The sequence below is a fragment of the Nilaparvata lugens genome, chromosome 9 (assembly GCF_014356525.2).
Source record: "Nilaparvata lugens isolate BPH chromosome 9, ASM1435652v1, whole genome shotgun sequence".
NCBI lineage: Eukaryota > Metazoa > Arthropoda > Insecta > Hemiptera > Delphacidae > Nilaparvata > Nilaparvata lugens.
In genome coordinates, this window is record NC_052512.1 from 26,041,995 (window position 1) to 26,068,320 (window position 26,326).

Here is a 26,326-nt window from a genome sequence, read left to right on the forward strand (position 1 = left end):
ATTGTGTAGAATGAGAATTGATTACACATAGAATTTAGAAGGGCTTATGTAGCCTTTACTCTAAAGTCAATTCGACTGTATGAAATTCAGAGAGGTATGCTTGCTATCAACACTTCCAGCAGGATTGAAGTGACGTATGCAGGCAGTCTGCAGTCGATCTCACAAACATCTAGAAAAGAGCAGTATTCTCCAGTAGACACTTTTATCAAGTCTATACGCAACATGAAATGAGTCACAAGACATAACCACAATCATTTGCCTAAATTCTACAGAAGCTCATACTATGCAGTGAAACTCATTCCAATCTGTCAGCAATCCTTATAAATAAAATCATTGCTACTCATTCAAATAATGCTGAAAGAGGAGCTCATACTCGTGAAACTCAAATCTCTCTCTACAGAAGAAGTGAGAAGGAGAAAAAGAAGAAGTGAGAAGAAGAAAAAGAAGAAGTGAGTAGAAGAAGAAGAAGAAGAAGAAGAAGAAGAAGAAGTAGAAGAAGCTCAAATCTCTCCCTAAAGAAGCTCAAATTTTAATTCAAATCGCAAACGCACAGCTTCTTCACAAGAAAACACATAGTGAAATTCTCTTCAATGTGGCAACATTCCTTATGAATAGAGCATCCCATTCAAGCTGTGCCAATAGGTTAAAGTGTATATCACTATAGAAAACATACCGCTCCGAATTTTGAACAGTGAGCCTTGGAATAAATACATCACGCCACCACCCCCAGAAACTTTTCACTCTTCACACATTCAAAGAAACTTTTCACTTTTCACACATTCAAAGAAACTGTGTGGAGTAAGATAATGAGGGGGAGAGGAGGAGAAGAAGTGCAGACAAGATGGCGGAATGTGGTTGAGGTATGTGGAGTGTCATCTTCTCTTTTAGTCCTACTTACTTCTCACTGCTAATTCATCCTTCATTCCCTTCCTTTAGCCTTCTTCTCAGTTGCAGATTTCGCTGTTTTTGCAGACCAAGCTTTAATTGATGAGCTGTGGCTCTTGGCTTCTGAAGCTCTACAGTTCTTGGTTGTTGATCAGTGATGTTTTGTGCCTAAACCTGAAGAGCCGACTTGGCATGAAGATCACGGTCCAGCAAACCAGTCTGAATAAGCAGCCTCAAAAGCAACTTATACATCAGTTGTAAGGGATTTGCGATTGCTTAATTGATGAGCTGGCATATTTCTCATGTGTGCATCCGGATGAAAGAAACCCGGAAAGGATTAAAGCCAACGAGAGGCAACTCGTAAGTTCGAGAGTGGCTGCTTCAAAGATTCAAACACTGCACGTTGCAATATTCTTCACTTTGAAAGCAACTTTCCCAGCGAGGGTAGCTCTATCCGGATACAACTCCTCATATATACTTTATTTCCTTCTGAATCTGGTCTCAAATTAAAACTAAAAGGGAAAGAAAGTTCTACATGCAATGAAGAGAATAAGAATCTTGTCAGAACTCTACTATGAAGTTAAAGCTGCGTTTACACCAAAGTTATCAACAAAATGTTTATTATTTCCTCCGTCCTCATAGATTCTATTAGATTGAACATAACTCAGCATACACATATGATGAGCATAAATATGTCAAGTTCCGTTCAATCTGATAGAATCCATAAGGAAAGAAAAAAAAACATTCTGTTAACAACTTTGGAATGAACGCAGCTTAAGTTGAAAATACCTGCTCTGCTTAAACGTGGACACATTCATTTTATTCATGAGAAATTCATAGGCAATGATGATACATTAAATTATTCATTCTATTTATTCATATTTCATAATAAACAAATCAAATACTTACTTATCTACTTACTTACGAAGCGCTACAGTCCTGCGTGGACCTTGGGATCGGTGTTAGGTCCATTTTTGTTTCTGTGCTACTTAGGGGGGTTGCCTAAATATATGTGCGATTTAGTTGAAAATAGTAAATTATGCTTATACGCTGACGATATAAGTATGTGCATTACTGATAAGGACTGGAATACAACAGAAATTAGATGTAACAATTCTATATCATTAACTAAAAAGTACCTAAATCATAGACATCTGCTACTTAATGATAACAAAACAAAGTTCCTCCATTTTACTTGTAGAAATTCAGAGGTAAAACAACTTAATTCCGTAAATAATAAGGAAGAAATCAAATTTTTAGGTCTATATCTTGAAAACACACTTAGTTGGTCCGTTCACATTCAAAAAATATGTAAAAAATTAAGCTCAGGAATTTTCGCGCTGAGACGACTAGCAAAAATTTCGAACTTAGAAACGTTAAAAGCAGTGTACTTTGCAATGATCCACTCCCACATTTCATATGGAGTTGAAATATATGGAGGAACAAGCATCTCAAACTTAAATAAAATACTCCTATTACAAAAAGAAGCAATAAGAATAATTCTAAATCTTGATAGAGAACGATCATACAAGCCATTCTTCAGTAAGTTAAAGTTCATGACGGTGTACAGCCTGTACATTTATAGGACAATATTATATATAAAAACTAACGAATCTAGATTCCCACGGCGAGTAGATATACATAATTACAACACAAGAAATAAAAATAATTTTTCAATAAAGAAACACAATAAGGAAAAATATAAACAAAGTCCAACGTACATGGGAATAACATTTATTGGTTGTCTCCCAGGTTGCATAAGACATGAACCTGATAGATCAAAATTTAAGGAATTGCTGAGAGCATATTTGATGGATGCATGCTACAGTATAGACGAGTTTACTGTGAAAAAATGAATTTTATACAGTCACTAATTTCTCTTTAGCTTTAAGTAAGTTTTTAGTTTTTGACTTTTTCATGTACATTTTCATGTATGTTTTGGAAAGAAATAAATGATTGATTGATTGATTGATTGGCCTCCTCAACAATTCGCCTCCATTCATCTCTCTGATTGGCCAGTCTCCTCCAGTTCCTCACTCCTAGGCACGCTAGATCTTTTTCCACATGCTGCAGCCAACGTGTTCTCGGGCGACCTCTTTTCCTCGTTCCTTCCATTCTTCCAACAAGCATCTGCCTCTGCAACCTATTATTCTCCATTCTTTGCACATGTCCCAGCCAGCTGATTCTTCCAGACTTTATGAATTTATGAATCGTACTATGTCATTTTCACGCAGAATGTCACTTACCTCCGCATTGCTTCTGATTCTCCACTCTCCATTTTCGCATATAGGGCCATGAGTTCTTCTCATTACTTTTCTTTCGAAAATCCTCAATGTGTTCATATTTTGGGAGTTGAGAACCCAAGTTTCACAGCCGTATGTCACTACCGGTCTTATAAAAAGTTTGATATAGTTAAAACAAAATCAAATACTTGATCAGAAACATGAGGAAATTCAACATTAGATCTTATTGAAAAAGTTTTAAGCTATGATCAAATAAACCTGCGGTTTTGCCTTTCGTCTCTCCCAATACTTCAAATAAATGACAAAACCGTTTTGGCCTTATAAGCCTGTGGTACTTTTCTGTAAGTTGTGTAATTCTGAATGATTGAATAAATAAATAATTAAATATTGGGGTGAGTAGAAAAACATTGCATTTTAGCAAAATACAATCTGCATTCAAAGAAAATTAATTTTTTATCTCTTAAATCTGCAATATCCTGAGTGAAATGTAAATGAATATAAGTCTTGTTATACAAAGGTTATTGAGAAGTTGTGTGTGTATTTTTGGGTTCAAAATTTTATAAAATAACTTGATTAATTCAATAAGAAGTGATAATTGAGTGTTATATTTAAATATGGTTTGGTGTTTTAATTTCTCTTAATTCAAAATGTTTAGCTTATATTCATTTTTGGACGAAAATTGAACTAGAATCTTTTACAGTAGAAACATAACCTATTTTTTGGACATTTTATTAATTTATCAAAATTTGGGAATGGAATAGATTTGGGCCAAGCCTGTTGTTCCTACCTAATCATATTTATATGATTTGTGATTATGTCCACGAATAAATGATGATGATGATGATGAATATTATGAAGAACTGAAACATACCAAGAACTTTGGATTTGGAAATTTAAGGAATTACTAGTACATTATCTACTATTTACCATATCCAAGAACTATCAAAGTTAGTTTGGATAACAGACAACCGTCAATTTCCCATTCTGAGAAGTAGATATCTTTCCTGTCAATAGTTTCTCTACCGATATTCCAGGATATTTGCAATTTGAAAAACAAATATTATGAAAGTTCGTACTACAGAGGTTTCACTGTATAAAGCCATATTGAATCTAGATTCAAATCGGATCAAAATCAAAGTTTATTCATCAAATACAAATATAATACAAATTTGAATACTATCCTATTATATTAAGCGAGCAATTTTTGAATATTTGTATTTTTTTATCTGGTTATTTATGTTCAACGGATCTCGAAAACGGCTCTAACAATTATCACGAAATTTGGTACATAGTAGGTTCATGATATTAAAATTCGATTGTACTAGGTCCTTGGGAAAACTCGCTGAACAACAATAAAAGGATAATTCATCCTTGGCTGAGACAGCTGTGGATAGTAAAAAAGCTAGAGAGTATGTGAGAAATCAAAATATCGCATTCCCGAAATTCATAAGATGACGTCATATAGCCAGCTGTGAAATATAAACACGATCATTTCAGAGAATTGTGTTCTGTTTATCAATAAATAAAAATAACGAGCGAAACTCAGTGACCCGATATTAACATCTGATACAGTTGAAACAAAGAAGTTTTATGCATTGAGTAATTTCTTAATATGCATAGATAATTTAATGAATAAATATACACCCCACTATAAAAATTATATGTGTTGGGGTATAAGTTATTAGTTGCTTGTTGCGAGTTATAATTACTATTCACAAACTATATTCAACGATATAGGATAAAAGTTTTTTTTATATTGAAATTAGTGAAAATTTATAATAAAACAAAATTATGAAATTAGTAATGATAGAAATTAATGTTCTCTTAAGGATAATAATATTCATAGTCTCTATTCTTCAGCCTATATTATTCACATACAATGATACTATGCATTTACAGTACAGTGCAGTCATATATGTCATTGTATTGAGTTACTTCGCCTATTGAAATCCCAATGACCTTTGAGGCTCGCTTTCAACTGCGACAGACAGATAGAAGAAGAAGGAGAAGAAACATGAGAAGAAGATAAAGAAGAATAAGGAGAAGAAGAAGAAGAAGAAGAAGAAGAAGAAGAAGAGAAGAAGAAGAAGAAGAAGTAGAAGAGGAGGACACAAGAGGAGAGCGGCAGCATAGCAAAGAAGAAGTATAGGCGCCAGTCCATCGGTCCTTGGTTCGACTCCGTTTCCACTTGACCCTATCTTCTTTTCTTCTCTTTTCTTTCTTCTCCTTTCGTTTTATCTTTTTATTGACACGTCGGCTCGACTCTCTGTAGCGGCCTAGCGTCTCTTGTGTCCACTTCGAGCCCTCGCTCATCAATCACTTTTGAAAACAAATTCTCATTCCACTTCTTCTTTACTTATCCTTTTTTATTCTCTCCAATTTCTTCTTTGCTGTCACCTTCTCTTCTTATTCTCCTTCTCCGTCTTCAGGGAGTATTTCTGTACATTGGTTCCCAAGAATATGAGATTATCACTGTTCAAACTCTATGAAGATGCAACTCTTAAGTCCATTAGGCCTATATAGTGTTTGTCAATAAAGTATCGATAATTTGGAATATCTGTACTCATTTTTGAACGATACTCGAATTATTTTCCCCAGTATGAATCTCGGGAGCTGCCATTTCGATAATTGTATTTTTCAGATTGATTTCTACAGTGATGCAGGTTTGATGCCTAGTGAGATCGGACACCCCAAATTAGAGCTTGTTCACATGACAGCGATTTACGTTCGGTTGTCGCGCGGTTGACCAACTGAGCGGTTGCCAGGTATATGGAGACACATGGTGCCGTACACATGCAACGCTCGGTTTGAGCAGTCGCCGGCGAATCGCGACGGTTGAAATTTCCAGTCCAACGGTTCGGATGTCGCTCGGTTGCCGGGCGGTTCGATATACTAAAGCAGGCATGAGAGCGTACACATGTCTTCAGTCAACCGAGCGGTTTCGAGCAGAGCAGTTCACATAGTGCACATTCTATTACAATTTCTGTTCAATTAAAATTTCATTCTATTACAACTTAACCGAGCGTAAACCGCTCATGAATCGCTGTCATGTGTAAGAGGCTGGCAAAGTGAGCGATTTGCCAATTGAGCGACAACCGAGCGTAAACCGCTCATGAATCGCTGTCATGTGTACGAGGCTGGCAAAGTGAGCGATTTGCCAATTGAGCGACAACCGAGCGTAAACCGCTCATGAATCGCTGTCATGTGTACGAGGCTGGCAAAGTGAGCGATTTGCCAATTGAGCGACAACCGAGCGTAAACCGCTCATGAATCGCTGTCATGTGTACGAGGCTGGCAAAGTGAGCGATTTGCCAATTGAGCGACAACCGAGCGTAAACTGCTCATGAATCGCTGTCATGTGTACGAGGCTGGCAAAGTGAGCGATTTGCCAATTGAGCGACAACCGAGCGTAAACCGCTCATGAATCGCTGTCATGTGTACGAGGCTGGCAAAGTGAGCGATTTGCCAATTGAGTGACAACCGAGCGTAAACCGCTCATGAATCGCTGTCATGTGTATGAGGCTGGCAAAGTGAGCGATTTGCCAATTGAGCGACAACCGAGCGTAAACCGCTCATGAATCGCTGTCATGTGTACGAGGCTGGCAAAGTGAGTGATTTGCCAATTGAGCGACAACCGAGCGTAAACCGCTCATGAATCGCTGTCATGTGTACGAGGCTGGCAAAGTGAGCGATTTGCCAATTGAGCGACAACCGAGCGTAAACGCTCATGAATCGCTGTCATGTGTACGAGGCTGGCAAAGTGAGCGATTTGCCAATTGAGTGACAACCGAGCGTAAACCGCTCATGAATCGCTGTCATGTGTACGAGGCTGGCAAAGTGAGCGATTTGCCAATTGAGCGACAACCGACCGTAAACCGCTCATGAATCGCTGTCATGTGTACGAGGCTGGCAAAGTGAGCGATTTGCCAATTGAGCGACAACCGAGCGTAAACTGCTCATGAATCGCTGTCATGTGTACGAGGCTGGCAAAGTGAGCGATTTGCCAATTGAGCGACAACCGAGCGTAAACCGCTCATGAATCGCTGTCATGTGTATGAGGCTGGCAAAGTGAGCGATTTGCCAATTGAGCGACAACCGAGCGTAAACCGCTCATGAATCGCTGTCATGTGTACGAGGCTGGCAAAGTGAGTGATTTGCCAATTGAGCGACAACCGAGCGTAAACCGCTCATGAATCGCTGTCATGTGTACGAGGCTGGCAAAGTGAGCGATTTGCCAATTGAGCGACAACCGAGCGTAAACCGCTCATGAATCGCTGTCATGTGTACGAGGCTGGCAAAGTGAGCGATTTGCCAATTGAGTGACAACCGAGCGTAAACCGCTCATGAATCGCTGTCATGTGTACGAGGCTGGCAAAGTGAGCGATTTGCCAATTGAGCGACAACGAGCGTAAACCGCTCATGAATCGCTGTCATGTGTACGAGGCTGGCAAAGTGAGCGATTTGCCAATTGAGCGACAACCGAGCGTAAACCGCTCATGAATCGCTGTCATGTGTACGAGGCTGGCAAAGTGAGCGATTTGCCAATTGAGCGACAACCGAGCGTAAATCGCTGTCATGTGAACAAACTCTTATGCCCGGTTGCAGAGTCCATAGTTAACAGTGCGTACTTAACTATTTAACAGGCCAATTTCGTTGCAGAGACGTTCTGTTAGCTATTGCTCTGCCGATAGGTAACAGCGTGCCAACAAACACGTTTTTCCGTTGCAGAGACGAAAAACTTGCAGGCAGATGACGTCATCTGAGGCTACCAATAACTAAAAGTGCTCCTTATTTAAATGCCCAAAATCGTGCTTATAAATCCACTATACATTCGCGCCAAGTGTATTTCAAGTTTATGTTGACTGTTTGCATGTTTTAAAAGACAGACGAAAATGGTCCGAAAATATTACATTACAAAGGGAGGGAAAATGTATTAGAGATGATTACGTCCGAAAAATAGCATCTGTTAAGACCCGCACAAACACATCGATTTTTGTTTGTACGGTATTTTACCATCCTTATAAATTCTATTAGATTAAACACATGATTTCAAGCAGATGATGCTTGTCAAACTCTATTCAATCTAATAGAATTCATAAGGACGGCAAAATATCGTGCTAACAAAAATCTATGTGTTTGTGCGGTGCTTTATAATTAAATTGGGTCCGTTTTTGTCCAAACACATCTGTAGACATTGTGAGCAAAGTCCATACCACAGTAAAGGTCATGGATGTGTGCGCAGTGGCCAGCCAGCTAGATTGCGTCATCGCCACCAACCGACGTTTTTCAATACCTACTATCACTTATAATAGTAATAGTAGGTATTGGGTTTTTAACACCTAATTGCAATTTATAAAACTCATGCCCCGTTTCACCAACCTTGGTCAAGGCATTTGAACATGGTTAAAGTCTATCAGCTGGTCAAATCAGAAATAATTCCTTCCACCAACACCAGTTACGTTTAACCACGGTCAAACCAATGGTTGATTTTGACTGCCGCCGAACGGACGATCACATTATTTGAACACGGTCAAAAGACTGGCTCGATCAATTTTCTTGCTTGTTTGTAGGTTACCATATGTTTTTGACGCAATGAAAAATTTCAAAGTTTTCAGTGCGATTGAATTTAGTTGTAGTAAGTTATTTATTAGGTTTGTTCTAGGAATCTTTCAATTATTAGTTAATTATTATAGTATAGAAAATAAAGGAAGATTTTGAAAAAGATTTGCTTTACTCTTCTACTTCACAGTAGGCCTATGCTATTCAATCCTTACATCAACCAATGTATCTCATTAGAATTGGAATGTTCTTTTGTTCATAAAAAAAAATTGTCAAAAATGATGGTGATTTGTAAATTCTTTGTACGGAAGTATTCAATTCATATTTAAAATATTATTATAAATGAATGTAGATGTGTGATTATACAAAACGTCTATGCCAGGGGGTATATAAGAAGATGGACCAGGGGCCTGCCCCGAAATAATGAATATGAAGAAAAATTAGTACAGTAATTACAAAAAAAAGTACAGTAATATGAATTTTTGACGGCCTGACGGTAAAGTAAAAAGAGCGTTCAGCGCAAATTTCACTCTGAATATGAGCAGCGAAACTGATATTGAGTATCATAGGGTGTTACTATATTCACTATATTACAGAATTAAATTTTGATTTTCGTTTAATAATAATTATTAATTCATTAGCATTTGAAAAATTGAAATACCTCAGTAATTTCTATCCATAAAAATCAGATGTAGCCAATAGCAAGCCAGCAAACATGTTGGCCAACTTCAGGAAAGTACAGCTACAAGAGTTGACCATGTTCAAATTTGATCGACGGAGTTTTATCAATCCCGAGGTTGGTGGAACAGTTGTATGTTTGAACGAGTGATCAAATTTTGACTATGGTCTAATTGACCATGGCTAGGCTGTATTTGATCGAGGTAGGTGAAACCGGGCATTACTTGTTAAAAACAGATGATTGGATATAACATGACGTCAGCTACACCGGAAATTTAGCACATACATGAGCGTGACACCTACCGTCTTCTTCTATATACCGTGGTCTCTACTCCTCGGAAGCGTTGTGCGTTGTACTTGTTATTGGTCGTATTTCGTGTATTATTATCTCAGTCAGGGCTTCAAGTGTTCGTGTTCTTATACAGGCTTTTATACACGAGCCTCTACCTAGCCCGTGAAAAATAGTCAAAAGTTTCAAGGTGACAGGTCCGGTAACCAAAGTTCACTCTCCACATATCCACGCAACAAGATGAGTCGTCTAGGTCAAGAGTCTGTCTTATAGAAATTGCGTAGTTTCTCTGGAAGTATGACATGTTGGAATCAAACAATATTGACGTTGATATGTCATCTCAACTGTGGGAGAAGAATCAGGCAGCATTGTTATACTAGTAGTTCTGTGAACAGTAGACCTCACTCAGTTTTCTCATCCATAAGTATCTGATGTTACCTGTTCTAGTTGATTTAGTTGAATCACAATATTCACAGCTGAATCATAATTTACTCTTGAAAACTGTTATTTGTTTTCTCCAAGATCAAAAGCTCACTTATTCTATTATATTAAGCGAGCAATTTCTGTATTTATATATCTGGTTATTTTTATATCTTGCTATTTTTATATCTGGTTATTCATGTTTAACGGATCTCGAAAACGGCTCTAACGATTTTTACGAAATTTGGAACATAGTAGGTTTATGATATAAAGATTCGATTGCACTAGGTCTCATCCTTGGGAAAACTCGCTGAACGACATTAAAAGGATAATTCATCCTTGGAAGAACAGATGTCTGTATAATTTCGTCGTCTGTCGATAACAGAAGATGTGTGTGCCTGTGTGGGAGATCAGCTGTGTAATCATTAAATCAGCTTGCCATATCTCGCGAGAAATTTTATCTAGAAATTTTATTAAAATAATCGATTTGTTGACATGACATAGTTTATCACTCTAGATTAGAGTATATCATAATATTCAAAGTTAAAAATTATTTTACAGTTTTAAGTGATTAGTGAGTGTTATTTTGTTATTCAATTTGGTTTGTAAACAATCTGAATAAGAACTTTTCTGTTTTCAAATGTTTGGGCTGAAAATTGGCCCTGAATTCAAGTGTATGGAACATAACATCATTTTTGACTATTTTATAGTGTATAAATCAAAATTCGGGGAAGGAATAGTTTTGGGCTGTGCTTCCCCAATCATTTTGAAGAATTGTGTTCTGTTTATCAATAAATAAATAACAAGCGAAGCTCGGTGATCCGATGTTGTTAATAAACTTAGTTCACGTTTGAATTTGTATCCCATATGATTGATGAATAATCCACTTTTCAGCTGATTGATTATGAATAATTCTATAGTCTGATTGATCCAATCTTCAAAGTAGGTGATGTATATAGTGATATCAGAGTATGGAGGAATTCCTTTTCTTTTCATATTATCCTTAAAATGCAAAATTTCAAAAAACCTTGTGTTTACATCGACGCGCAGTTGAAAAAGGAATATTTCTGCCAAATCTCATCGAATTCTATCAACGCGTTTGGCCGTAATCGCGATACATACAGACAGCCAAAAGCAAATCGAGTTGAAACATAGACCTCACTACGTTCGGTCAATAATGCCCTGATGGACAGTGACGTTTTTTTTCTAAAAGGCTAGTGCAAATAATGAAGTTTTGAGCAATGTCACACCCAAAAATGAACCATCGCTACAGAAACAACAATAATTACAAACAGAAAATCCCATTATAATCATCAAGTTCCTCCCACGGCAGATTATCTCTTGCACGGCACTCTATCATCAACTTCTAAAACGTCTACTGGAAAGTTTTGACAAAAATTCACATAATTTTAAGCCAGTCACACACACACACAAACACATCGATTTTGGGACGTACGATTTTCCGAAACAGTTATCGATTCTATTGGATTAAACAGATGATGTTTGTCAAGTTCCATTCACACACACAATCGATTTTTGGACGTTCGACTTTTTGCCGTCCTTATGAAATCTACCTCATTAAACTGAACTTGCAAAGCACGTGAATACATCATATCTGTTTGCCAAATTATGTTTTCGCCACACTGCACAGAAAGCAGCTGTTTTCCAGTCCCTACGTAGATCTGAAAGACCTTGTTTGCAGACGACGTCAGAAAAGGGTTTCTTTTCCGGTCTAGGCCAGAAAGTTGTCTCTTTCCAGCCGCTCATGGAAGTAGTTAATAAGTCATCCGCTAGATCGGGTGAGTGTCCACTTTCATCATCAACTGAAGTCGCCATGATTTCAGTTCCAGTTTCGAATCAAACTAATTCGCTTCGCAACCAGTTTTATTCAATTATTTATTGTTGATTAGTGCATTCCGAATTTTCAAAAATGCTTGAAGATGACTGTGGTATTCCAAGTGAAATTTTAAAAGAATCTGACTGAAATCCTGACTGCAAATCTTCTACCACTAAAATCAAGAGATAGGTATGATAGCTTAACGAATATTCTTTATTTTGTATTCTTTATTTATTTTGTCAGCAATACCTGTAGTGTGGTGAAAAATATCGTTCGCACCACGGGCAAAAATGTTTTTCCAGCTCTCAATCTTTTCTAGTCCTCGGCCTACGGCCTCGGACTTGAAAACCGATTTCGAGCTGGAAAAATCTCATTTTCTGCTCTAGGTGCGAAATATACTATTTAAGCCAGTTACACACACATCGTTTTATAGACGTAAGTTTTTGCCATCCATTATAATTTCTATCAGATAAATCGGAACTTGACAAACATAATAATCTTCTTGACATCATCTTTTTAATCTAATAGAATTTATAAGGACGGCGAAAACTCGTACGAACAGAAATCGATGTGTGTGTAACTAAACTAAGTGTGTAGCTACACACACATAGACTTTTGTTGATATTATATTTTGCAGTCGTTATGAATTCTGTCAGGTTAAACAGAACTTGACAAACACTATCTGTTTGGAATCATCTGTTTGATGCCTAATAGCCTAAGGCTATGTACACATGGTAGCGTCGCACCGCGCGGTTTGAGACGCGCGTCCGACCGCGCGGTGTGATATACAATGGAGATAATGGCAGCGTCCACATGCACCACTCACTCAAATCTGGACGCGCCGCGCACTGCGCCGCCCAGACTTTCAACCTGAACCGCGCGGCGACAGCGCAGTTCCTAGTACACTACAGTCAGTTGGACTGTACACATGAGAGCAGTGGGACGCGAGTTTTGATCTAGTTCACTTGTTTTGTGTAGTGATTTTACAGCAACTCTGTTCAGTGTGCAGCCATGGAAATGAACAATTTTGGCACAGAATTGTTTATAGAAGAAGTAAAAAGTCGACGTGTCATATGGGATATGGCGAGTCCTGATTACAAGAACAGAACAAGAACTTGATGCCAAGTCGTCTTTTACGATCTCCAACAACTCGTCAAAAGATGAAATCGACATTTGCAAATAGTTAAAAAATTTGGGTTCGTATTTCCTCAACTTAGGGTAAAGTGTCACAAAAGCCCAATGCGTTAATCTATCGGTCAAAATAGGGTGAACCCAAAAGGTTCTTTGCCTTCGTTTTCTCGCTTTATATCTACGATACACAAGCCACATACATGTTACCTCTTCAACTTCCATTGCTAAACTGGAGGTGGACGCTGCGTATGAAACGCTCGCATGTGTACAACTGCAGAATTTTGGACGCGCGTCGCACCGCGCGGTGCGACGCTACCATGTGTACATAGCCTTAGGCCCGCCGCAAAGTAGACCCACGTTAATCCACGAAAGTCAACCGACGCCGTGGCAAGACTAAACCATTGCTATAGAATTATTCATAATCAATCAGCTGACAAGTGGATTATTCATTGCATGTATTATCATCATTACACAGATGTCTGGAAAGCCTAGCAATGTTTTACAAAGAATCCCACGGCGTGGGTTGCTTTTCATGGATTAGCGTGGGTCTACTTTGCGGCGGGCCTAGTTACACACATATCGATTTTGTTTCCTATGATATTTTGCCGTCCTTATGAATTCCATCACATTAGGCTAAACGGAACTTGACAAATCTAATAGAATTTATAAGGAAGGCAAACATTGATGTGTGTAACTGGCTTTAGTCAGCCACAATGAATAAGCCTAACCTGATACTTATTCTACTGAAAGTGATGCCCTACATTCGTCTGAAGACGCTCACTCGATATACAATCAATTTATTTTCAGTTCATTCCATCATTTTTATTCATTCAACAATTCAGAGATCATGGCTGATTGAACAAGAAGTAACACACTCAATAAAAATCATTCCCTATGATTGTATTTGATTGAAGATATTGAAAATGAGTGTTGGTTTTCTTTTTCCCATCACAAGAATTCCTAGTTCAAGGACGATTTCAATTTGGACAATGATGAGAAGAGGTATCTTGCAAACAAGCTGTCATTGTGATTGAAGTTGACCACCCACAACATCTTTCGATAACATTAAACTGAACAGAATAATAGAAACTCAACTACCAAAAGTATAGCTATGATATTTGAACCGTAAGTAATCATACTGAGATTTGCCGCCATTTAGATTGAAGGATACTGGGCGAAGATACATGATAGAGGCACTCATATTTCTCCACAAAAGACGTTGGTGAATTTTCGACGGTCACTGAACTTATATAACAAACACAGAAATCTGGATTTCATAATAGTTTGGCAATGGAAGGAACGAAACACTGACAGAGGCAGAATATCGGCTCAAGCTTTGTCTTGTCAAGGGATGAGGACAAAAACCAACTTTTGTTTCCATTTTGGAGAAGGAAGGATAACATAAGATGAGGAGAAATAAAATACAAAAATCGAGAAAAAGATGGAGAAGTGGGCGGCTGAACTACAAAGGAATAAAATGCTGAATCCATCATAAAAGAATATAATATTTTATATTTTTCGTGTTTTTAACTGAATACAAAGGCTAGCTGAGTATCATTTGCCTGCTTGTTGTGAAGTCCTCCCTTGTTTGGTCTGTCAAGACAGATCATTTCGTAATCTCTTCTTCCCCGCTGTCCTATTCTGTGTCCTTTGACGTTTCTTGCCCTAGTCAATAAAAACATCTTCAGCAACTGGCTCCAGACCAGTGAGTATTATTATTTATCCTATAATATTAATGGAACAGATTCTGTATTTTTATATCTGGTTATTTATATTTATCCTATTATATTAAGCGATCAATTTCTGTATTTTTATATCTGGCTATTTATATTCTTATCCGGTTATTTATGTTCAACGGATCTCGAAAACAGCTCGATTTTCACGAAATTTGGAACAAAGTAGGTTTATGATATTAAAATTCGATTTCACTAGGTCTTAACCCTAGGATAACTCGCTGAAGGACATTAAAATGATAAATACGTCATTGGAAAACAGCTGGAGATTTTGTCGTCTGTCGATAGCGTAATGGAAGTGAGTAAACGAGTGCATGTGTGGGACCATTCAGCAGATCTCACGAGAAGAAAAATTCAACAAGAAAAACTTATTTTCGTTTAATTCTCTTTTTTTTAGAAAACATGTTCACTTCAGAAAGTCCAAAATAGTTTGTAAATGCTGTTAGTGTAGAATAATACATAGTATATTAACAAATATAGTTGCAAACATAATATATCATTCTGAATCAAATTCATAGTATGGTATATCTATTTGTAATTGATGATGTGTTTGTTTTTTTGAAGTGTAAATAGATTGTTATTCTGATGAGTGATCGTAGCTTAACCTAGATTTTGATTTGGACTGTAGAATACATTTGAAAAGGGACAGTTTTGGGCATAAGCCTGTTGTGCCTCCTCATATAACTGTAAAAATAATTGTACGACTGAGAAAATGAATGAATAAAATATAAACTATAAATTCAATCTTTCGTTACAAATTTTCTATGCATTTACACTCCAAAGCGAAGCTCGGTCCCCCGATATTTATTATTATTATTTTCTGTAACAAACTCCCTTCTTCTGGGGATACCAGGACGAAGGAAAAGGGAAAGGAAAGGATATCATTATAATATATTACAAATCATGCTACCAGAGAGTAAAGAATGTAACATAATTCACATTCTATAATCACTGCTTCAGACCCATCCTTTCCAACTACTATCATCGTTGGAAGAATGGTAAGCATTGAGGATTATCACGAGGAATGCTGCCAGATCCAAGAGAATCTCACTGTGGAATTGTTTCATTCATAAAACAGTGGAATGAAAACAAGAGTGATGATAAACCATTGATTTGATACGCTGAGAAGAATGAATGAAAATAGTATCACAAAAGAATTCTCGTGAAGGGAAAAAAGGATTAGCTGGTATTAGGTTTCTCGTTCGTGAATGGAAAAACAGAACAGTGGGTCGTATTTATATATATATATATATATATAGAGAGAGAGAGAAAGAGTGAGTGTGAGAGAGGGAAAGTGATGATGATGAAGGGGAAAACACTACCCGGAAAAGAGAATCACAATAAGTGTACTGTTGTTTAGGAAATGGGGATAAAAAGAGGAAAAACAGACGTTTCGACTTCCCTTGTATGCAAATTGACCAGCTTTCGACAACAGCTTTCATTATTCGTAAGCTGCCTTTATACATTTCTTCTTCCCTTTCTTCTAGTTCTACTTTTTCTTCTTTTTCTTATCACTTTCATCCTATTTGGTAAGCTGTTTGCAACACCCTTAACTACAACTGCAGACACAAGATCCAATTCTATAAATGGCTGTTCCGATCCCTTTCCACTTTGCTTTCCCACAGAGTTCTAGACTACTATTATTTCTTCTTTTTCTTTGCTTATCTCCATCCTTTTATTTTTATTTTTCTCCTCCTCCTCTTTCTTCTTCTTCCTGCTCTTCTGTCTGAAGCCTCTTAACTGATACACTTTTAAAAAATCAAAACTATATACTAGTAGTTCTGTGAACAGTAGACCTCACGCAGTATTCTCATCCACAAGTACCTGATTGGAACTATAGACCAGCAATAGACTAGATTCTCCACACATCTGTGTAATCACTTGTCAGCTGATTTATGATTAATAATTCTATAGTCTGATTTTTACTCTAATATTGACGTATGAAGGAAGCTCCTTCTTCCTTTTATATTATCCTTGAAATGCAAAATTTTCAAAAACCTTGTATATACGTCGACGCGCAATTAAAAAAGGAACATACCTGTCAAATTTCATGAAAATCTATTACCGCGTTTCGCCGTAAATGCGCAACATATAAACATACAAACATTTAAACATTCAAGCATTTAAACATTAAGAGAAATGCCAAACCGTCGACTTGAATGTTAGACCTCACTTCGCTCGGTCAATTAAACTTAACCATTTCTTGCAAATTGTACTGTTAATTATTTTAAACCGTTCCAATCTCGTCAGTGGAGAAGAACCCATTTCATATTACTCAAAGATTTTGAACAAATTTCGGAATTATTCACAGCAGATTGAATTTGGTCTGGCAGGCCATTGAATTTCTTTATGAAAAAGATATAGTAAACTATCATTATTTCAGCAAGGCGACGAAATAATGTACCACAAAAAAATCAACATTCTGATGAACGATTTCCGGACGTGCGATTTTTCCGTACATAGAGAGACTCATAGTGCCTCAAAATATATAGTAAACTATAATTTGAAATCACGTGACGGTAATAAGTTCTCTATGGCCCGGTTGCACAAAAGCCGGTTAAATTTTAACCGTGATTAATTCCACAAGGACTTATCAGAGAAGGCTTTTCAGAAAAGGCCCTTCATATATCTCCTCCCCATCTAAATATGGAAGTACCTATAGGAGCGGCCTAAGAGCCATGCGAGCCTTGTGCTCTGGATAAATTGTATCAATTCCTTTCCTTTCCTTTTTCCTTCGTCCTGGTACCCCCAGAAAAAGGGAGTTTATTATAGAAAATATAACAAACAGAAATGAAAAATACACTTATGAAAAGAAATCTTACAAACGAAACAAATGAAGAATAATAAAAAAGCAAGAATGACAAACGATAAGAAAATTCTTTTTCAGTGGAAAATTTCAAATATTATAAACCAGACAAAATATAAATTCTCCAAAACCTTCTAAAGAAGGTTTGACTGGAGGAGTCAAGTTTTACATTATATTAAAAAAAACCATGGAAATAGTACATTGATATATTAAATCAAAATAATAATTTTCAATTCAAATCATATCAAAAGAAAAATAGTTGTGAATCTTAAGTAGAAAAAAATTAATTGATACATACATTAATAATAACTCATTTAACTGTATAGTGTAGCAATATGTAGTTAAGAGTATTGGTTAGAATTCTCATAAACATTAAGTGCATGTACTGACTGTCGACTCAAGCAGTGCCTACCCCCTTCTCACCCGTCCACCTTGTTGTGACGTTCTTCAAGAGTTGCAGTCAGTTGACGTTCAGATGTCATCGGTTATGTGTTGATTGCTCGCTCATTCGCTCTTTCAGGTAAAACCACATTTCAAATATTGTTTTGAAAGTTACAATTTCATTCTTATAAGTAAACTCTCGTTCCTCTGTTGTAAACCTGCTTAACATCTGGTCCAACCGGGACGGATCGATCAGCTCATAAAAGTGTTAGTGAAAAGTTTTGTTTCACATTGTGAATGCTCAGACTTCACATTTTCAGAGTTTATTTCTTCCATATTACATATTCGGGACTCATCACATTCGAAAGATCTATTTTTTCCACAAAGAAATACATTTATTTCATGTGATTATCTCTGTGCGTTCAGAAGTTATTGAATTTCAAAATGTCTATTTTTCAAAAGGATGCCAACAAAATGGTGTGTCGCGTTCATTGTCGCAACTCCAAGTCAAATTAATTACATGTGTTTACAATCCTCTCCACGTGTATCACCATTAGTTCAGTGTTGTACCAGTATACAACCAAGAGAAAGCTCTTTGGCTAAGTCTTTGCGTCCAGCAATGCTCCAAGTCTTTGTGTCCTGCAAAATTTCAAGCTTCACAAGCAAGGTGTTCTGTATCCTTCTGATGATACACAGTGCTCCTTCCAATCATTGTGTCTTCCTTTCCTCACCCATCGCTTACTGCCAAATCGCTTACTTGCTGATTCAAAGTGTTCTTAACCTCATACTCAATTCACGTTGTTTCATTGTTTGTAAACATTAAAGCTGCGACATGGCTACTGCTGAAGATAGTTTCACGGAAAGCCTCGCTAATAATTCTGTTAGTGAAATTCAAAGGTACAAAGTAACCATCTCCTACAACACAAGTTGCTAATAAACAAGCGTTATTTAATCATTCAAAAATTGACACTAACTTTGCAAAACGTCCAGACTGAAATATCTGACTCCTTGAGTATTCAAATTCAAAAGGACTTCTCCTATTTTGAAAATCTTCATGATCAAATCTTCGAATTATCAATAATTTATGACATTGAAGATAAAACTTCAAACGAAATTTCCTTGAAATACAATGAACTTTATTCAAAATTTGTCAATCTAGGCCTATCCAAACCAAAGAATCAAGCTTGCTCTCCTGTCAAGACTAACATTCAACTACCTAGAATCCAGTTAATTAAATTCTCAGGTAACGTATCCAAATGGGGTGAATTTTACAATAATTTCAAGGCCCTAATCCATGACAATGAAGCTTTGTCTGGAATTGAAAAATTTCAATATTTGTGTAATAGTTTTAGTTTATCTGAATCAGCTGAATATGGTCAATGGAATCCCTCTCTCAGATGATGGTTATAAGTTAGCCTTTCAGCAATTGAAAGCTCACTATTCTAATCCTCGTATCCTGTGTAATTATTTAATTGATCAAATTCTTGATTGCCAATCCATGACTAAAGCGGATTATAATTCAATAAGAAATTTTGTTGATGTGAATTCTTCCGCAATTGAATCATTGAAAAGTCAGAATCTTGAAGACCCTTTTGATTTTATGTTGTTATCTATAATGCTACAAAAACTTGAGACAAAAACTCGATTTGAATATGAGTCTTCTATTTCGACAGATAAAATTCCAATAACTGAGTCATTGCTTCAATTCCTCATCAGCAAGTCTCGTACATTTGAACTGGTTAATCCAGCACAAACAATAAATTTGTCGAACAATTCCACTCCTGATAAATCAAAGAAGGTGTATAATACTAGCTTAGTTACAAGCTCAAGCAACAACAATGCATTGACCTCTCCAAGAAAGACCAATACTTCTTGTCAAATATGCAACAAAATTGATCATATCATATACAATTGTCCTACACTTACACTTATTAACATGACAATCGATGAAAAATACAATGTTATCAAATCTTTGAAATTGTGTTTCCAATGTTTGGGTAATCACAATCGCAATTTTTGCAAATCTACTAAAAGTTGTAAAGTCTGCAATTCGAACAAACATCATAGCTTGTTACATGCTGAGAAGTCGTTCAAATCTGAACAATCTTCACAAAATTCGCCTTCTTCTAATAATGAAAAGGCACCCAAAGTATTGTGTAATACAATTTTGTCTGCTTCAAATTCTTCTGATTGTTTATTGGGCACTGCAGAGTTATTGTATTTGACTCCTACAACCAACCTCACATTGCTCGCGCAATAATTGATTTTGCTTCACAAATCACAGCAGTAACCAAGAAGTTAGTTGATGGACTACATTTAAACTCAGTGATGTCTCAGCAAAGGTTGATCGGTATTGGTTCTGCCACTACAAAAAGTTTTGGCGAAGTTAATTTGAAAATATCCTCTCCAATTCAAAGGGAGTTCAATGTAAAAACATCTGCTGTTATTCTTCCATCAATTAGTTGTAACCAACCCACTGGTTCACTAGATGCCAAGCTATTCACAAATTTTTCCAATTTAAAATCAGCTGATGAGAAGTTTTACGAATCCAGTGAGGTGGATATTCTTATTGGAGCTGAAATCTTTCTAGACATACTTTGTAATCAAGCTCAGGGAATTACTCTCAAATTCGAAAATTCACCTGGAGCTCTCAGCACTGTGTTTGGTTATGTAATTATTGGTCCAATTAATTCTATTGGCACGCAATCACCTCGCACCACCTTGCTCACATATGTAGAGCCTGTCAATCAATTGCTCAATAAATTGAAGAAGTCAGCATTCAGATAGCAGAAGATCCATCGCATAAGTTCTGTGAAGATTTCCATACTGAGACCACAAAGCGTCTTCCTTCTGGGAAGTTTGAAGTAGCTTTACCATTCAAAGTTCAAAATGTAAAGTTAGGTGACAATCGCCTGTCCACTAAGAGAAAATACTTTTCTCTTGAAAAACGTTTAGCATTAAATGATACTATGCGCCAACAATATCATGATTTCATGCAAAAATATATTGAATTATGTCATATGTCAAAAGCACTCACCTCTTCAAACTTCGTAATTCCTCATCACTGTGTTTTAAAAGAAGACAGCTCTACAACTAAACTAAGAGTTGTATTCAATACTTCGGCATCATGTAATAATGGAACAGTACTGAATGAAGTACTACATGTCGGTCCTAAGATTCCAAATAAATTGTCTCAAATTCTGTTGAGCTTCAGAATGCATAAAGTTGCTATTACAACCGATATTAAAATGATGTACCGGATGATTTCCATCAGAGAGGAAGATCGTCAATACCAACATATATTCTACCGTCCTTCAGCTGAAGAAGATTTGACTGAATTTCAACTCAACTGTGTGACGTACGGTATGACCTCCTCTAGCTTCCTAGCCGAATGCACCGTGCTTCAATTAGCAAACGACTATGAATCAGAATTTCCACTTGCTGTTCATTCCTTAAGACAATACATGTATGTAGATGACATAGTAACTGGTGCATCTTACATACCAGAAGCCAAACTATTGATTTCTCAATTGAATGATCTGATGGGAAAGGGAGAAATGCAGTTGAGAAAGTGGGCATCCAACATATCAGAAGTAATTGATGATTTCCCCCAGATGAATTCTTGGAAAACCCGTTAGCATTTTCCGACTCAACACAGAATATCAAGGTGCTTGGCTTCCGTTGGAGTCCATCCTCTGACAATTTATCATAAGTTATGTAGTGACTCCGTTTAGTGAAAAACCAACTAAACGTTCAATATTGTCTTATATTGCGAAATTGTTTGATCCACTAGGATTACTTGCTCCCGTTATATTTACTTTAAAGAATTTTTTGAAATTGATTTGGTTGGTCAATTTAAGTTGGGATGACCCATTAAATGATGATTTGCTTCGTCAATGGAACAGTATCTCTAATTCAATGTTACTCCTTACAAATACCGTATTCAAGTGCCTCGCCACATTGATACCACCTTCGTAAATATTTCTCTACTTGGATTTTGTGATGTGTCAGAAAAGGGGTATGGTGCATGTATCTACCTTCACATAGCATCCACTGATCGATTCATTCCCATGGATCTAGTAATGGCAAAAACAAGGATATCTCCTGTCAAAGTGAACACCATTCCTAGACTAGAACTATGCGGGGCTCTGCTTCTTGCAAAATTACATAAAAATGTATTATCTGCTTTTGGAAAGTGCATCTCTCGTTTAAATTTGTACACTGATGCAAAACAAGTATTGACTTGATTGAAAACTCCTGCCCATAGACTCAATTTTTTTGTAAGTAATCGAGTTATACAAATACTTGACTTATCTTCACCAGAAAATTGGTCACATGTCACAACAGATCATAACCCAGCAGATTTGGCCTCTAGAGGACTTGCCTTAAAGGATTAGGATAGATTGGGAACAAAATTTGGTGGAATGGACATCCGTCCTTTCATGTTGTTCCTGAAAGTTTGCCAATTTCAAAGGTTGATTTGGTGGAAGACAAAAGTGAACTGAAACCACAAGCTTCAGTCCTTACCACTGTGTTGAGAGATAGATCTTGTATACTTGAATGTGTAGAAAAACACTCCAATTTTCATAAAGTTGTTCGCATTTTCGCCTACTGTCTACGTTCTATTAATAATTGTAAAAAAAACGTCTAAAATCAGGTTATAATCTTCGAAGCCATAGAGCAAAGCCGGTCGAAAATATTGTGTCACCACCTTCTGTCATCGAATGTCGTCTCTCGTTATCAGTCATAGTGAACTACTTTGGTAGAGAGTTAGTGGGGAGGATATTTTTATTATTCTTCCCAAAGAATGGACATTGATATGTCCAAAGCTCCGCCAATTTATGTAGATGAATAACAATATGATTATTATCTATAGTTATTATATTACAAATTGCTTTTTCATATCATATACAGTTCTATAGTTATTTTCCTAGTCTATATTATGTAAATTCATCTATAATTTTGCTGTATTGTAAGCTATTGTATATAAGTGTATAAGCCAGTATATATTGTAATCTACATAAATAAAGTACTAAATCAATCAATCAATCAATAGTGAAGGACACTCAACAATTCTATTTCCATGGAGTTATCTCACTTTTGTCACAGAATAAGTCACCACCTCCGAATTTGTCTTCGCTAACAACGTTCCTCGACGAAAATGGTTTGATCAGGGTGGGCGGTAGACTCGGAAAGTCTAACCTCAAGTACAGTAGTAAACATCCTATGTTACTTCCAAAATGTTGTCATTTGAGTATAATTATTTGTCGCCAAATTCATAATGAAAATTTGCATGTTGGTCCACGTACCACTCGTTAATAGCGCGAAAACTCTGGATCATTTCAGTGCGCAATCTTGTAAGAAGTTGCATTAATCATTGTGTAAAATGCTCTCGTATGCGAGCGACACCTCGTCAGCCTATTATGGCAGATCTCCCTGAATTTCGAGTAAATCAGTTTGCTGCCTTCACGCATGTTGGAGTTGATATGGCTGGTCCATTCACCACTAAATCCAGTCCACTCAGAAATGCTAAGCAGTATAAGGGCTTCTTAGCTCTTTTCATTTTTCTGATCGTTAAAGCTGTACACTTGGAGTATGATTCTGAACTCACAACTGCAGCTTTTCTCGCCGCTTTCGACAGATTTGTCTCAAGAAAAGGTCTTCCTTCTGATATGTATTCCGATAATGGTCTCAATTTTGTTGGAGCCTCCCGTCACTTATGTGAAGTTTCCAAATTTTTACAAGAAAATCGAAATGAAATCAATGATAATTTCATACAAAGAGAAATTTCATGGCACTTCTCACCACCAAGTAGTCCTACATTTGGTGGAATGTGGGAGAGTAATATTAAATCAGCAAAAACACTGATAAAATACCAAATTGGAGAAACACCCCTCACCATGGAAGAGTACTCAACTATTTTCGCACGAGTTGAGGCTATATTGAATAGCCGTCAAATTCTGGATTTGTCACCAGATCCTTATGAAATGCGTTGTATATGACACCGGGTCATTTCATATATGCTCGTCCATTACTCCTAGCTCCTGAATTTCCTCTTGATGAAAAGATTTCAATCAATCAACGTTGTAGTCATCTAAAACAGATTGTGCAGCATTTTGGAAAAAGTGGTCCACAGAATACCTCCACATTATGATCCAAAGAAACAAGTGGAAGAAGTTCACAGAAGAAATCAAACCAGGACAACTAGTGCTGATTCAAAATATGAATACGCCTCCCTCTGTCTGGCCACTGGCCAAAGTTGAAAATGTACATCCCGGCATTGATAAGGTAATAAGAGTAGTATCGCTCCGCACCTCAACTGGAATTATCAAATGAGCTGTTAATAGTCTGATAATACTCCCCATTGAATAATCTTCTTCCTTCAAGTGTAATTAAATCTCCGTTGAATGTGTTTTCTTCGAAGATACTCATCTTTATAGAATGTTTTACTCACCTTATATATATGTAAACTTGTATATAAACTTTAGTTTTTCTCCACTTCGTTTGTGCTACGTATCATTCATATTCTACAAACTCTTCATCTTAAAATGAACCTTGTTCATTTTATGTGGGCGGTATGGTTAGAATTCTCATGAACTTTAAGTGCGTGTATTGACTGTTGACTCAAGCAGTACCTACCCCCTCCTCACCCTTCCACCTTGTTGTGACGTTCTTCAAGAGTTGCAGTCAGATGACGTTCAGATGTCATCAGTTACGTGTCGATTGCTCGCTCATTCGCTCTTTCAGGTAAAACCGCATTTCAAATATTGTTTTGAAAGTTACAATTTCATTCTTATAAGTAAACTCTCGGTCCTCCGTCATAAACCTGCTTAACAAGTATAATAAAACAATGGGATTTCAGTTGTTGCTTATCGCAAATAATAATAATACACAAGAAAGTAAAGTAGATAAAAAAAGAGAACTACTCAAGTTCACTCAAAGTATTTAACAGAAAGTGTTTCATCTTATTTTATAATAATAATAATAATAATAATAATAATAATAATAATAATAATAATAATAATAATAATAATAATAATAATAATAATAATAACAGTCCAGTCCAGGACCTGGACAGGGAAACCTGAAAAAGGATGCACATGGAGAGAAGTGCACATCCCCGCTCTTCTGTTGCCCGAATATACCTGCCAAGGCATGAAGGGGGCAGAGGCCTACTTGGTTTGGAGTATCTGCACAACAGGGCCTTGCAGTTTGCCTGCAGCATACAAAGATGCTCTGATTCCCTTATGAAGCTGGTTCATGACCATGAAGTTGCAGGGGCTGGGGCCTTCCTATATAAGGCAGCACAGCATGCGGCAGATACCCTTGGTCTCGATTTTCGCACTGATCGGGAGGAGGAGCATGAGCCTAATCAGCTCAGGGCTAGAATAAAGACTGCTGAGTCCAGACTCCTGTTGCAGCAACATAAGGACAAGTCCTTGCATGGTGTTTTCTACAGGCATGTTGAGAAACAAGGCTTGTCCAAGCCACCGACTTTCGCTTTTCTGAAGTCAGCAGCCCTGAAATCTGAGACTGAGGGTTTCATACTGGCATGTCAAGATGGTGTCATCAACACATTGTCATACCGCAGCAGAGTAATGCACATGGATGTTCCTGATATCAATTGCAGGGTGTGTCATAGAGCACCTGAGACGATCATGCACATCCTGTCTTCTTGTTCTGTGCATGCAACTGCGGGCTACATCCATCAACATAATGCTGCTCTGCGAGTGCTCTATTACCATTACACTCATATGGTATCGACAAAACACCAGTGCTGCCTTATGCCCCAGGGCAGATTGAATCTGTTGTGGGGAATGAAAGGTGCCGAGTGTATTGGAATTACTCATTCTCCACCACCAGGCTTTTAAGAGCCACAAAGCCTGATGTTGTCCTCCTTGACATCACATTGTCACCAAAGAGGAGGAAAAACAGATGAAATATCATGACCTACTAATGGAGCTGCGCAGGCTAAACCCAGGCTACTCTGTGAGAATGGTGGTGTTGATTGTAGGTGTACTGGGAGGCATGAGACCTTCATTTTTTGCCAATCTTAGAACGATTCCAGCCTGTGTGAGACCTGCTGCTGTACTTGCAGGTCAGATGCAGAAGGCTGTCATCCTTGGTTCATTACGTCTACTCAGAGCAAACGATTTGATGGTAACGGACCCAGTATGATTGTTTACCACATGGACATGTGGAGCACTCACTCTGGAAAAATCGCTTGTCACTCTTCCTTGGGGGTCGGAGCCCAGGGAAAGGGTGGTCGAGCAAAACCTCAAACAGGGAAAAATAACAATAATAATAATAATAATAATAATAATAATAATAATAATAATATAATAATAATAATAATAATAATAA